Genomic DNA, 15,008 nt, shown 5'->3' on the forward strand with positions numbered 1-15,008 from the left:
TGAAGGTGAGGTGGGAAGTCCCACCTCTTTCACTTTCTGCTGATAAAAGCATCTTTCCATCTGAAGTTCCCAAAATGGAAAGCAATCAAGACTGGTAGATGTTATTTTTTCATGATAGAGTATATTAAATATTAAAAAATGTAGGCACATGGCAGAGATGATTACATAGTAATCAGAGATAACAGGTATTACAGGTTTTAGCATGTCATTGATAACTTGGGCTAATTATCAATGGAGCTGTTTTTCTTTCTAGTCCTTAAAAGTTTTTTTCCACAGTAGCTTTAGGAAGATGAAAATAAATAAGAATCCAGGACACAAAACTAAAAAAAAAAATGTAATGAGGTTTACCTGTTTACCTGCACCCTGTTGGTGCATGATTCTTACAGGTTAAGTTTAGCCTTCAGAAGTAGAAGTTAAAGATTTGGGAAACAAATCATTCTTAATTTGAAAAACTGGGACAGTATAGTTCTATTTCCCACACACTCTGCCAGGAACCCACATTGCAAAATGAAGAATTGTCATGTGTAGGTGGACACTGTTTGTGTATTTCCTTTGAAGAGATTTTTATTTTAAACATTGTTTTCTATCCTCCCCTGCAGTTTCTGCCGGAATCCCACTTCTCTGCACTGGGAGACCTTGGCTCAGCTCTTTAGAACTATCTTGAGTTCCTCTCTGAAGGTTTGAACTAGTGCAAGAATGGCCTGCCTGACCAGTTCCATTGCTCTCTCTGGGCTAATTATTTGACTACTCTTTTTAGTAAACACCATAAGGTGAGAACCCAAAAGTGAAGACTGCTTGGGGCAGCCAACCACATTCTCTTTGACTCGGTTGAATTGTCCTTGGGTCAAAGGAACGGGTAAGAAAGGGGATACTTGCTGGAGGAAGGCAGCAAGATGAATCAGATCTGGCCTGAACCCCTTACTGTACTAGGCCAAAGCTGGCCAGGTCTGACTTAGAGCATTTCTGCAGCACTAGCGTTCGTGGAGCAAAGCCTGTGCAAATGGTGTTTGCTCTCTGTCTTCCATGACAGGCCATGCAGATACTCAAAACAGAGTGAAAAAGGCATCTATCTGGTATAAATAACCCATGGCCTTGGCCACCTTCGCCTTCCACATGCTCACCCAGTTGGTTCGGTGGATTACAAGCATGCCAAGCACTGACCTTGGGCATGAAAAGAGGTCCTGGAGGGTGTTTGTGGTCCTGATGACCGCCCTCCCATGTTAGTGGTGCGTGTCAAATGTGTGGTCTCCAAATAATTTTCATTTTCTAAGCATGAATTTTATGCTGAGTCTAGTGCGTGGATTTGTTACTCACGTGGGTACTAGGATGAACTCCCCAACATCTTCATGTGGTGATGAATTGCTGCCGGGGAGGCTGGTTGCCACCAACTGATGGCTTCGGGCTGCCTCCTTCTCTGGCAGTTACACTCCTCCAAATGATGGCTTTCTTCCCTTTTATTCTTTCCCCCATTTTGCTCCAAATAAATATTTTCACTGTACACCCCTTGTAGATTGAGCTAATGAACAAAGAAAGGGGATTGTTTACTTACTGTTGCTCATTTTTGAAGATACAGTGGGGAGATAAAGCCTTATGAGTTCAGGTGTCTCATCTACAGGATGATGGACACTCTGATTATATTTCAGTTTCCTCTCATCCCTTCCCCCCCACCCCCACCTCCCCCACCTCCCGCCCAGAATTGCTGTATATTTTAGCACTTCAAAAAATACACAGAGTCTCCCTGGTTGAATCAACCACACCACACACTACCATAATCGGTAGCTTGTTAGTCACTTTCCACAGCGTTTTCACACTTGCTATGATCTTATTAGTCACCCCTGAGGCTGTTTGGCAGGTGTGCTGCAGATTGTCACGTTTCACCACATGCTGTTTCCCTTTCTTCTGGAACCTGTGGCTGGATGTCATTTCTCATACTCCTGTGGTTACGTGTGGCCCGGTTGACTGGCCTCCAGCCAGTGGAATACAGGTAGAAGTGATGTGTGCCACTTCTAGGCCTGGTCCTTAAAAGACCCCCAATCCTCAGAGGTGCTGTCTTCCTTCTGCCAACAACATACAAGGCCCTGGTGTATCGCAAAGCCATTAGATAGAAGGTGACTGGGTCGCTGAATGCCTGCATGGAGTGGGGACCTCATTCCAATCCCAGTGGCTCTCATGGGACAATGAAGTGAGAGAGGAACACTCCATTGAGACTGGAGGGGCTGCCTGTTTCAGCAGGTAGCCTATGCTTCATACAGCATGATTGGAATCATCTCGTTTTACTAAAAACAATGTAGGCATAGAAAAGCCATGGAACTTGCTCAAAGGCATGAGTGGGAAGACCAGCTGAAATGTATCCAATAGTTAGTCTGTGTGAGACACTGTGCTGAATGCTTTATGCATGTGCTCTATATACCTAATTCTCACAACAAAGCTACGAGGAAGGTAATATTCCCATTTTATAGATGAGAAAGCTGAAGTTTGATTATTTTTAAGAAGACAGCAGAGCCTTTGGGGATGATGGTGCTGAGGTTCCTGCAGTAAAAGCGGCTGCCGGCTGAGGCATCTTGACGACCCGTGTGCTACTGCCAGGCTTCCCATTGACCCTGTGTGATTGGTTGTCTTTCCAATAAATTCCTTTCCTGCTTAAAGACACCAAACTCAGTTTCTGTTGCTTGTGAATCATAACCCCACCCAGTACAAGGAGGCTGAGTGAATTACAGATCGCATTGTTGACAAATGACAGGGAAAAAAAATTTAATCTAGACCTGTCTGATCCCCAAACCTGCACCCCTAACCTCTGTATTTCTTAACCCAACTGGAACTCCAACCGTATGACTCTTTCATCTCTTTCTTCCTCAGTGTCATGAGCTTTGAGATAAAGAAAATCAGAGTTCAAGGCCATAGTACATAAATTGCCATAGTGAAAAGTAGTTTTTATTAAGTTGGTTCTCTTTAAAATATATTTTTGATTTCAGAGAGGGAGAGGGAGAGAGAGGTAGAAAATTAATGATTAGAGAGAATCATTGATTGGCTGCCTCCTCAAACCCCCCCCTCTCCACCACACACACACACGAACCCTGGGGATTGAGCCCGCAACCTGGACATGTGACCTGACTGGGAATCGAACCGTGACCTCTCTGTTCATGGGTCACTGCTCAACCACTGAGCCATGCCTGTCAGGCTCTAAGTTGGTTCTTTTGAAGTTTAAATAATATAATAATGAATACAAATAAAATGTCATTTCCATATTAAAAACAAATATTAGCCTATGATTGTATTTATTATATACAATTACATCTCCAAAATTGACTTCTAATGATTGTATGATTAGTTGTTGGGCATAAATTGTTTAGAGGGTGTTGTGATAAGTTGAGGATATATAACTTTGATAGAACTTACTTTTGCCTGGGCCTAACCCAAAACACCCGAAGACTGATTTTGTGTATAATCACAAAAGAGGTAATTAAGGTAATTATTCAGATAATTTCGGCAGTCCCTATCCCTGTCTTTTGATGAGAAGGAAATAATTGCTTTCAATGAGATGATTTCTATTGCCTGCTGATACCGCTGCACTGCATTAGCTAATTGCTCAGGAGTACATTTAATATTTATTATGTAATCACTGTGTTAATTAAAGAGATATTAGTGAATTCTACCCCAGACACCTGGTTCTTTTCCAGGTGAATTGTTTTTTTGAGATATTTGTAAGAAAAACTGAGACACATTTGTTTGGGAGAGATGAGTATAAATCTGTCTGGAAACAAGGAGTCAATGTGATGACCATCTGCTTCCCCTTCCCCAGGGCCCACTCAGAAACACCCCTCCCAGTCTGGTCTGTTACAAAACCAAAGACTGCCCTAGCCGGTTTGGCTCAGTGAATAGAGCGCCAGCCTGTGGACTGAAGGGTCCCAGGTTCCATTCAAGTCAAAGGTACATGCCCGGGTTATGGGCTCGAGCCCCAGTGTGGGGTGTGCAGGAGGCAGCCAATCAATGATTCTCTCTCATCATTGATGTTTCTCTCTCTCCTTTTCCCTTCCTCTCTGAAATAATAAAAATATATTTAACAAACAAACAAACAAAAACACCAAAGACCAAAGCCACCACATCCCAATAAAAGATAAGGTCAAACTATGACTAATAATGGTATATCCATCTAGCAACTCACCACCCATCACTGCACTCCTAGGAAGAAAGTGCCAAAAGCAAGAAGCAGAAAATCCTTTACAATATTTCTGACGCACTTATAACCACTTAATTTAATTTTCTATTTTGTGTGAAGTAGTTTACAACTCCTGCAGCTATCAAAGGGACAGACAACAACTTCTATGATGTGTTTTTATTGTTTTGTTTTTGACCACCACACAGCTTTATTGGCACAATCTACATGAGGTGCTGCTGGCCCGTCCCAAGGAGGACGAACAGGCCTTTTCTCTCCTACTGTTACTGAAATGTAAGGCAACACCATTGCAAAGCAAACTTAATACATTCTTGGCAAACGATTCTTAGCCCCTGTTTTAATTATGATCATATGATCATTGGGGGGCGGGGGATGGGAAGGGAGGAGAACTCTGGTTCCCAAGACACGTGGCTGCAGAGGGCAGGTGTGGCCGTGTCTCTCAGTGGTCCTGCACCTCTCTGGAAAAGATGCTTTCGGGCTCCTTCCCATCCTCCAAGACAGCAGCAAATCCTCCCTCTCGCCTCCTTCTGGCCAAAGCAGCCAAGGATTTAAAAGTTTTCGGTTCATCGATGGCCAAATCAGCCAGCACTTTCCTGTTGAGCTCCACCTGGCACTTAATTAAATTGCCAACGAACGCTGGGTAATGCAGGCCATGTTCCTGGGAGGCAGCTGTAATTCGATTAATCCAGAGCGTCCTCAGGACCCTCCCCTTCCGTCTCTGGGCTTTCGTGCATTTCACAAACGCTCTGATCACAGCCCAGACAGACGGCCAGGCCAGCCGGTAGGTAGCAGCAGTTCTTCAGCACCTCCCACACCTGCCAGTAGCAGTTTGTGACGTGGCTCCACAGCCAGAGCTGCGTCTTGAGGAAGACCATGACGCCCAGGTGATGTCCCTGCTTTTTTTGTCTGTTTTTTTTTAAAAGTGGAATCAAACAGCATTTGTCGTTTAAAAAAAATCTTTATTGCGATTATTACAGATATCCCTTTTTTCCCCTCATTGCCCCTCTCCACCCGGTTCCTGCCCTGCCCCAGGCCTTCGCCACCCTCTTGTCTGTGTTCATAGGCAATGCATATATGATCTTTGTTTAATCTTCCCAACTCCTCACCCCACTTCCCTCTGAGAATCCTCAGTCTGTTCCATTTCCATGCTTCTGATTCTATTTTATTCACCAGTTTATTCTGTTCATTAGATTTCTTATTCATTAATTTTGATTTTTAGTTTCAGTTGTTGATAGGTATGTATTTGTTGCCATTTTGTTGTTCATATTTTTTATCTTTTTCTTTTTCTTCTTCCTCTTCTTAAAGAATACCCTTCAACATTTCATGTAATACTGGTTTGGTGGTGATGAACTCCTTTAGCTTTTCCTTGTCCATGCAGCTCTTTATCTGATCTTCAATTCTAAATGATAGCTTTGCTGGGTAGAGTAATCTTGGTTGTAGGTCCTTGCTATTCATCACTTTGAATATTTCTTGCCACTCCCTTCTGGCTTGCATAGTTTCTGTTGAGAAATCAGCTGACAGTCGTATTGGCATTCCCTTGTAGGTAACAAACTGCTTTTCTCTTGCTACTTTTAAGATTCTCTTTTTGTCTTTTGCTCTTGGCATTTTAATTACGATGTGTCTTGGTGTGGCCCTCTTTGGGTTCCTCTTGTTTGGGGTTCCCTGTGCTTCCTGGACTTGTAAGTCTATATCTTACACCAGATAGGGGAAGTTTTCTGTCATTTCTTCAAATAGGTTTTCAATATCATGCTCTCTCTCTTCTTCTGACACCCCCATAATGTGAATGTTGGTATGCTTGAAGTTGTCCCAGAGGCTCCTTACACATCTTCATATTTTTGGATTCTTTTTTCTTTTTTGCTCTTCTGGCTGGGTGTTTATGCTTCCTCATATTTCAAATTGTTGATTTGATTCTCAGAATCCTCTAGTCTACTGTTGAATCCCTGTATATTCTTCTTTTTAACAAAATTTTTTTTATTGATTAAGTTATTACATATGTGTCCTTATGCCCACATTACCCCCCCATATTCTTCTTTTTTTTATGATGTTTTATATCAACAAAGATTTGAAATATAAATATTCACCAATAGGGGAATTTTAGCTAAATTATTTTTTAAAATTTTCATTTTCTTTCTTTCTTCCTTTCTCTCTCTCTCTCTCTCTCTCTCTCTCTCTTTCTCTCTTTCTTTCTTCCTTTCTTGTCTAAAGTTTTACATATGTCTCCTTTTTCCCCGATTGACCCCCACCTCCAGCCATTCCCACCCTTGGCAAGCCCCCACAGTGTCTGTGTTCATTGGTTATGCTAATATGCATTCATACAAGTCCTTTGGTTGCTCTCTAACCACCCCTTCCCCTGCCATTTGTCTCTGGATCTATTCTTGTTCATCAGATTATGTTGATCATTATATCCCACATATGAGTGATATCATGTGATCTTTATCTTTCTCCAACTGGCTTATTTCACTTAGCATAATGCTCTCCAGTTCCATCCATGTTGTTGCAAACAGTAAGAATTCCTTCTTTTTTACAGCAACGTTGTATATTAATTGAGCATAATGGGGTTAATTTCTGGGTTCTCTGTTTGTATATTATTTTTTATTTCAGTCAGTGTATGCTTAAATTCTGACTGGTGTTTTTCCATTTTTTTGGAGGTTTCTAGAAGATTCTTGAGTAACCTTATAACCATGGTTTTGAACTCTATATTCAGTAGTTTTCTTTCTTCCATTCCTTTCATTTGTGACACGTTTCTTTGTCTCCACATTTTGCTGCTGTTGTTGTTACTGGGAGAAATTGACCTCCAGGCCAATTGGCTGTGAGGATCAGCTGCGACTACAGTGGGAGAGCTGCTATGCAGGAGACACCCCTATGGAGCAGGACTTGCTTCAGTGGGGCTTTAGTGCTCATTGAGTCTTCCCCTTGAGTGTGTTGCTTATGGATGTGCAGAGTTGTAATCTTGTATGGTCTGACACTGACCACTGGGAATACTGGCTCTGGGTCTCCAGGGAGGTGCAAAGTGAGCAGGAGCTACCGAGAGATCTGCAGATTCCTCCTCTTTGTATCAGGTTTGGAAGTGCCCAGATGAGGTCCAGCTGTGAAGCAAGGCAGGCTGGTGGTGGTGCCAGGTCTTTGGCCTTTTCTTGATAGAAAGGCTCCCTGAACCAGCTGCAGCTTGTTTGAGATATTTTAGCCTGAGTAAGAACAGGCCATTCATACGCAAAAGTCGCTGCACACAGCTTGAGTGGGGTCTTAAGGAATCACCAGGGTGGAGCAAACAGAAATGGCTGCCAGTCAGCCCTGTGACTGGGGAGGTCCCAGTATAGGAACAATGACCCCTGTAAGCACCTCCATCTGGGAGAAAGCTGCCCCCAAGTTCCTGCCCTGAGGCCAGACAATCCAGTTCCTTCTTGCATGTATCTGTGTTCTCCAGAGCCTCATCCTGGTGCTGGAGCTCAGAGGAAGTGGGACCTTGTAAGTTCAGTTCATGGTGCTGGCAATTTAAGAGAAACAGTTGGGTCTCCAGCAGCCTCTATGTCACTGAGCCCGAATAGCACTGGTTTTACTGCCCATAGGAACTTCTTTTCTCAGCCCTGGGACCCTGGACTGGGTGTCTGGTGTGGGGATGGAACCCCTTGCTCCTCTGGGTGGCCTCTGCAGAGACGCTCTTCCTCCTGATTAAAAAAAACGGCACATGTGGGTGCCAGACCAGCTGGTTCCACACCTCTGCACCTCCTATCAGTCTCAGTGTGCTTTCTTATTTACTTCTATAGTTGTAGGACTTCAATTCAGCCAGCTTTCCAGTGGTTTTGGATGATGGTTGTTCTGTTTTTAGTTGTAATTTTGATGTGTTTGTGGGAGATGGTGAATACAGGCGTTTACCTATGCTGCCATCTTCTTCTCTCTAGGATGTTTAAATGATGAAATACTTCCTTGTGAAGCCCTGGCTTATTCTGTTCACAAACACACAGCTAAAAGCAACTTCCTTGCTTGTTTTGAGCCAATGAACAACAATAAAGTGGAGAGTGTTGTCAGTAACATGAAAAAACACCAATAAAGTATAATCTATGTGCCAGGGATTATACTAAGCCCTTTATCTTTATCTTAGATAAGCCTATGGAATGAATACCTTCAAAGGAGGTGACATTATTGCACTTGCAGCTCTATCAGGGTATAAAGGCACTGAGAAAATCTGTTCATTTGGTGCATCTCTTTTACGGAGATGGTGTGGGGATGGGCATAAACAAGGCTTAGCGTAAATTTTGGGATGCAAGTAAGGGGAGTGGGAGATGATCATCTATCGTTTTTGTCTTTCTCTACTCATTATAGACCTTGCTAATCAATAATATCCTCACTTTCTTCAGGGGCCCAACACCAATCTATGAGAGATGGCAGAAGAAAGGAAAGTTCTTTGCTCCTTTGATCTAGCATATAATGTGTGCAGAGCTGATTCAAAGAGATCTAATATTGTGCTTTTGTAAACCTGCATAGGTAGGTGTGAGGTCCTCCTTGCCTGGGAAGTTCTGGAAGGGCTGTGAGAAAATTCTATCAAAGTTTTTTTTTTTTTCGTGTGTGTTGGAGGGCAAACTTTCTGCCAAGAGAATATGAAAGGGGTATATAGCAGGAGAGAGATCATGATCTTTAAATATATAACTAGAAAAAAAAATCTAATCTAGGATAAAGGGTCCTGCAAAGTATATGCACCTATAAAAGAGGAACTTCAAGGATGCCCAGCATGTATCTTCATGCAGAATACCCACATTTACAATTTGGGGAGCAGCAGGACACAAACTGAAGAGGCAGGGATGGACTGTACTTGGGTCAAACTGTGACATTTCAGTCTGAATGTCTTCAGCTCTTAATCAACTAGCTAAATCTTTCAATAACTCATATATAATGTGGGGGAGCCAAGCAGGGAGTAAATGACTGAAAAAGATGAATTGTAACCATTAAAACTAGATTTATGTGATTCAGTAAATACTTTATGATGTTTCAACACACATAAAATGAATATTTGGAAAATGGATTCATTTAAAACCAATGGCATACAGTTTCCTATAATAATGGAGTCCTTTGGGTATTATTTCCCTAAAGGATCAAAAATTTATTATTTATATCTATTTTATCTTTTGTTCTTGATGCTTGTACACTACAATAGTTCTTGTGTAAAGTGGGATACATACATGAATATATATATATATATATATATATATACATATATATATATATATATATATATATATATATATACAATTTTTAAAAATTCCTACCAGAGGATATTTTTCCATTGATTTTTAGGGAGAGTGAGAGAGAGAGAGGGAAAGACAGAGAAAAACATGGATGTGAGAGAAACACATTGATTGGTTGCCTCTTGCAGAAGCCCTGACCAGGGCCTGGGCCAGGGAGGAGCCTGCAACCAAGGTACGAGACCCTTTGGTCCACAGGCCCACTTCTTTCTGCTGAGCCAAACTGGCTAGAGCTAGAATACATATTTTTAGTTATATTTATACAAGGTGAACTCTTGCTGATCTCCTTTGCCAAAAGGATAGAATGTTATTCATTTCTTGATTATGAATGTAGTGCAGTGCTCAGTTGACTACGACCAGAGAGAGGAGAAAACTCAATATTTAGTCTCAGTTTGTATCTACCTTAAATATTTCAAATAACTGAGCTCATTTGGGCTGATCTCTTTGCATCAGTGTTCAACATGGACACTTGCAAGAGCTGAGTCATTTTCTTAAATGTTTTTCTGACCTCCAGTGTTTGGTAAGGAACCTCAGAAGAACACAGCTTTCCAGTTAAATAAACATTTTTGAATAAAAAGTATTATTGGTGGGGTGTTTTCTGTGTCCCCACCTGTTGCTGGCAGAAGTAGGCTTCTTTTGGTGCCATGGGAATGCCCTGAGGCCCCCACGGGAGGATGAGGTGTTGGTGTTGCGGAAAGCTTTATTGGTGATGTAACATGAAGGGGGTTTCCCTTCAAGGCCCTGTTCCCCTCTGTCTCTCCATGGAAGAAGTCCCGTTTTGTCTTCAGCATGGCTAAGATCAAAGCTATTGCCCAGGGCTTCCGCTCCATATTTGCACAATGCAGTCCAGCACCTGATAGCTTAGCTGTGTTCCCAGCTGCAGTCCATTGTGTGTGGAGTCTGCATGGCCTATGCTTCTAGTGTCACATGGCTATGGAGGGAGCACAGGCGAGTGCAAGGAAGCAGGAGTGAAGCAAAATGAATAATAAGAAGAGGATTCCTTTGTCTGGGGATTATGTGTTACTAAATTTTCATGGGTTTGCATTGGCTCCACCCCTCTAGCCAATCCATGGTTCCTCGGGCGAGACCGACAGGCAAGCATCTTTCCTAGTCACCCTGACTTCACTGCACAGACATCCATTTCTCCCTTTGGTGGGCCCCTTCCCCAAGTGGTTTGCAGGGAACAGCCGGTGGTTCCCTGTGGAGCATGAAGTTGCAGCTTCCTGGTGAAGCTGCTCAGATGACCGTGCTTATAATGTCTGGCCTTCCCTTGGCCTTCTTCCTATTATTAATATTATTAAACTGACTAGTTATGATGGTAACACAAGCATTCTATAGAATAAAAATTAACTATATAACTTGATAACTGTTGTAAGGAATGGAGGAAGAATATAGTGAAACCTTGATTGTTGGGAAAAATAAGTAAGAGCAATGTACTCAAGAAGGTCTGTGAATTGGTGCATGGTTGGGTGAGGGCACACCTTGTTCTTTTTAAAAAATATATATTTTTATTGATTTTAGAGAGAAAGGGACAGGGGGAGAGAGAGAAACATCAATGATGAGAATCATTGATTGGTTGCCTTCTGCACGCTCCCTACTGGGGATCGAGCCGCAACCTGGGCATGTGCCCTGAACAGGAATCAAACTGGCTGGTCAAGGAACACCTTGTTCTTAATACATAAGCATTCTTCCTTACTAATGTGATACTTAATTTTATTAACATGAATACTGAAGGTATTATAGCATTTCTTTTTGCTTTGAGTCTTAGTTCTTAATTTTATTTGAACATGCAATAGAAAGAGATATTAATATACTTTTGCTTTAGAGCATTAATTTAGTAACTATGGGATGTTTTCTTGTGATAACACAAATACTACAGGTAAAAATGCTAAAGATGAAGCATTTGAAAAGTAGGAGATCTGGAAAGAGAGAAAGGAAGGAGGAAGGCAGGGAAGAACCCAGGAGGGAGGAAAAGAGGAAGTTAGGGAAAGAGAGGGAGGGAGAGGGAGAGAGAGAGGGAGAGAAAATGACTGGATGGTAAATCAGTTCTACATTTTCTCACAGGTACACCCACAGATCTAAGGTGGTATGGAGGTCCACCTAGAAGTCTTCAATGCAGCAAAGAAAAATCCTGAAAGGAAACCCTGTGTGTCATCAACTACTAATAAGGTAGGAGCCCAACTGGTGTGGCTCAAGGGTTGAACGTCAACCTATGAACCAGGAGGTCACAGTTCAATTTCTGCTCAGGGCACATGCTTGGGTTGTGTGCTGGATCCCCAGTATAGGGCATGCAGGAAGCAGCCAATCAATGACTCTCTCATCATTGATGTTTCTATCCCTCTCTCCCCCTCTCTGTTCCTCTCTGAAGTCAATAAAAAGTATATAGAAAGAAAATCATACAGTAATTAATAGATAATAACACAAGAATGACCTGCTTTGCATGCTCACAACTGTAAGTCTGTTAGCATAGGGAGGTAGTTAGTTAGTTAATAAAGCAAGGGAGCAAATGAATCAAACATTAAGCCTAATAAACTAGGAGCTGAATTGGACATTAAACCTGATTTACTGGGAAGCTGTAACATTCACAAGTTCCTCAAGGGACTGTTGCATCATCTGCCCTTGGGACTTAATCCCTGAGCCATTCGCAATTTGCTAGCCGGCAAGTAGGTACAGGGATTATTGATGGTGGTAGAGAGAACACGTGTGGGAAAATTCCTCTGCTAGGCTCATGAGCAGAAGCCAAGATGGCAACCATAAAGGGGAGATATCTAAGTGGGGAAATAATCAGATTAGATAAGGACATGGAAGGTCCAGGGAAGGAACTGGTTGAGGGAGGGCCTTCCCTTTGCAAGTAGGTTGGATAGTTTGAAAGAAAGCCTGCTCATTCCTGAAAACCAAGAAGATGTATGGAGGAGTATCAGGGATCTTGGAGCAGTTGCTACTAGAGCCTGCTCCCTCTCTACATTCTTGAGGGCATATTATTTCCCTTCACCCCAATAAATCTCGCCACTACACTTAAACTTCTCCCACGCGTGTGCACTTTAAAATCCCTTTCTCATGACACCCCAAGAACCCCTTTTCACCAGCAACAAGCCTGCCCACCCTGTATGTGCAGTAATTCAGATGTATATATTCAGAGGGGTCAACAGGAAACTAAAGAAAGGCAGGTAGTTAACTTTCTAGTTGCGGCTTAAAATGATTTTGTGACCTAGGAGGAAAAGCCTGTTCCAGACCTACCTTTTCTTATCTGTAAATAGAGAGGGGTTGGAGAACACCTATGGTGATGTCTGCTCGCTAGTGTAGATGTGACCAGAAGGTTACTGTGGTGGTCGGATCTGCGCTCTGGGACTCAGGGAAGGCTTTTGCATTTCTGCAGACTGGAGAATTGTAAGGTCCATCGCTGTCTTTGCCAGGAAGACAGTGGGTGAGTTTTGCAGTGACCACACCTTAGTGAATGTTGACCAGGCTGTCATGCTAGTACTTTGTTCCTGGGTGTCAATGAAGCAGCATGTTTCATTGCTTGGCTTGTCGTTATTTGGGATTACCTTAAGCCCTTTTCTCAATCTAGCTGAACCGGATCCAGGATTTGAGCTACCTTTGTGTGAATGGGGCACCTTGCTCCAGGCAGTCCCCTAGGTGTCTGGCCAGAGGGCCAAACTGCCTGGACCTCAAGGCTTACTCTCCTTTTGTTCACCCCCACAAAGTTTTTTCTTATTTTGGAGAATTGACATTCATATAATATAATATTTAGTCTTCTAGTCTGCTTTTGTTTTAAAATTTTAAAAATACGACTTTTTTTTGGTTAAATTTATCCCTTTTGGTTTTGACTTTTGTTTATTTATTTTTTTTAAAATACATTTTTATTGTCTTCAGAGAGGAAGGGAGAGGGAGAGAGAGATAGAAACATCAATGATGAGAGAGAATCATTGATTGGCAACCGGCATGCTCCAACTGACCAGGAATCAAACCTTGATCTCCTGATTCATAGGTCGACACTCAACCACTGAGCCCCACCAGCTGGGTGACTTCTGCTTCTTTTAAATTATTTTTGGTTGTTTTTTGAATGGGATCCTGTGTCCTATTACATTTTCCAACTGTTTAGTGGAGTTACTAGGTTAATGGGTATAATTGTTTTAAAAGCTTTGAACAAATATTGATCATCAAATTGCTTTTCAAAAGGCTTGCATTAGGCCCTAGCTGGTTTGGCTCAGTGGATAGAACGTTGGCCTGTGGACCCTTCAGTCCTGGGTTCGATTCCGGTCAAGGGTACGTACCTCAGTTGCTGGCTCCTCCCTGGTTGGGGCACATGCAAGAGGCAACCAATCAATGTGTTTCCTTCACATCAATATTTCTGAATTTCCCTTTCTCTTCCATTCTCTCTAAAAATCAATGGAAAAATATCCTTGGGTGAGGATTAAAAAAAAAGAAAAACTTGCATCAGTTTATATTTCCAAAAAGCAATGTATATGAGAATGATCATTGCAGTTCAATAGCTGTCAACATAGAGGGTTATTAACATGAAAGGCAAGAGATATACTCTTCATGGGTTGGAATTAAAAAAACACACAACAGTTTAATCTTTTGAAAGATACTCTGTACACAGAAATGTTCACATATCACAAGGGTTTAATTTGCTAAATTTTTGTAAAGAGAACCTCTGTAAATAACAAGTTAGATCAAGAAACAGAACATCACAACATAAACTGATGAACAAAAACAGATCAAGAGACAGAGAAGCATCGATCAGCTGCTCAAACCTCAGAGGGAAGGTAGGGGAGAGTGGGGGTAAGGGGGAGAGATCAACTGAAGAACTTGTATGTATGCATATAAGTATAAGCAATGGACACAGACAACAGGGGGTGAGGGTGAGGTCAGGACTGGGGGAATGAGAGGACAATGGAGCGATAAAGACATATTTGTAATATCTTAATCAATAAAAAAAAAAGAAACAGAACATCATCTGCACCCCAGACACTGTCCTTGTGCTCACTTCCAGTTTAAAGACCATATTCTGCCGAAACCGGTTTGGCTCAGTGGATAGAGTGTCAGTCTGTGGACTGAAAGGTCCCAGGTTCGATTCCGGTCAAGGGCATGTACCTGGGTTGCGGGCACATCCCCAGTAGGAGATGTGCAGGAGGCAGCTGATTGATGTTTCTAACTCTCTATCTCTCTCCCTTCCTCTCTGTAAAAAAATCAATTATATTTACCATATTCTATGCTAAACCCCCTGAAAAGAGAAAACAGACTTTGCTTTGACCACTTTAGGTTTTTTAAAAAATATTTTTTAATTGATTTTTAGAGAGAGAGGAAGGGATAGGGAGAGAGAGAAACATCGATCAGCTACCTCTTGCCTGGCCCTCACCAGGATTGAATCCGCAACCTGGGCCTGTGCCTTGACCAGGAATCAAATTGACGACCTCTTGGTGCATGGGTTGATGCTCAACCACTGGGCAACACAGTCTGGAATGACCGCTTTAGTTTTGACAGCCAGCAGTAAGTTTTTAAATTATGAAGGCTGAAAGATTTTAAATGTTTATGTGTTTTGAATCCTGTTACTCTCCTCATAAAGTAGTGGATTTATAATTCTACTGAAAATC

At 42.1% G+C, this 15,008-nt stretch overlaps 1 pseudogene; it reads right to left on the reverse strand.

Moving 5' to 3' along the window:
* Nucleotides 1-4,613: 4,613 nt before the first annotated feature.
* Nucleotides 4,614-5,049, reverse strand: LOC132232461 (large ribosomal subunit protein bL20m-like; annotated as a pseudogene).
* Between the last annotated feature and the right edge of the window lie 9,959 nt (nucleotides 5,050-15,008).

This window comes from Myotis daubentonii, chromosome 4 (assembly GCF_963259705.1).
Source record: "Myotis daubentonii chromosome 4, mMyoDau2.1, whole genome shotgun sequence".
NCBI lineage: Eukaryota > Metazoa > Chordata > Mammalia > Chiroptera > Vespertilionidae > Myotis > Myotis daubentonii.